At 40.2% G+C, this 316-nt stretch overlaps 1 non-coding gene across 1 annotated transcript; it reads left to right on the forward strand.

Moving 5' to 3' along the window:
• The first annotated feature begins 243 nt into the window (after positions 1-243).
• TRNAA-AGC (transfer RNA alanine (anticodon AGC)) lies at positions 244-316 on the forward strand. Its single transcript has one exon. It is a non-coding gene; the product is annotated as a tRNA-Ala (tRNA).

Here is a 316-nt window from a genome sequence, read left to right on the forward strand (position 1 = left end):
AGAAATCCTTTTTCTGAATTTTCACCCAGGCCCAATTCATTGAAATCATGGTAGGCCTGGATTGGGTTCAGGTTGCAATGAGCTCAACTCATTTATTTAATGGTCCAATCCAAGTATAAGAGGATCGAGACCATCTCTGAGATTCATGGGCTGACTCTAGGGGATTTTTTTAAAATATTGCACTAATTTGCTATGTTTTATCTATACTAGAAATATTTATTTGGAATAATTCTAATCAATTCAGGGGATGTAGCTCAGATGGTAGAGCGCTCGCTTAGCATGCGAGAGGTACGGGGATCGATACCCCGCATCTCCA

Source organism: Magnolia sinica, chromosome 8 (genome assembly GCF_029962835.1).
Source record: "Magnolia sinica isolate HGM2019 chromosome 8, MsV1, whole genome shotgun sequence".
NCBI classification, from domain to species: Eukaryota; Viridiplantae; Streptophyta; class Magnoliopsida; order Magnoliales; family Magnoliaceae; genus Magnolia; species Magnolia sinica.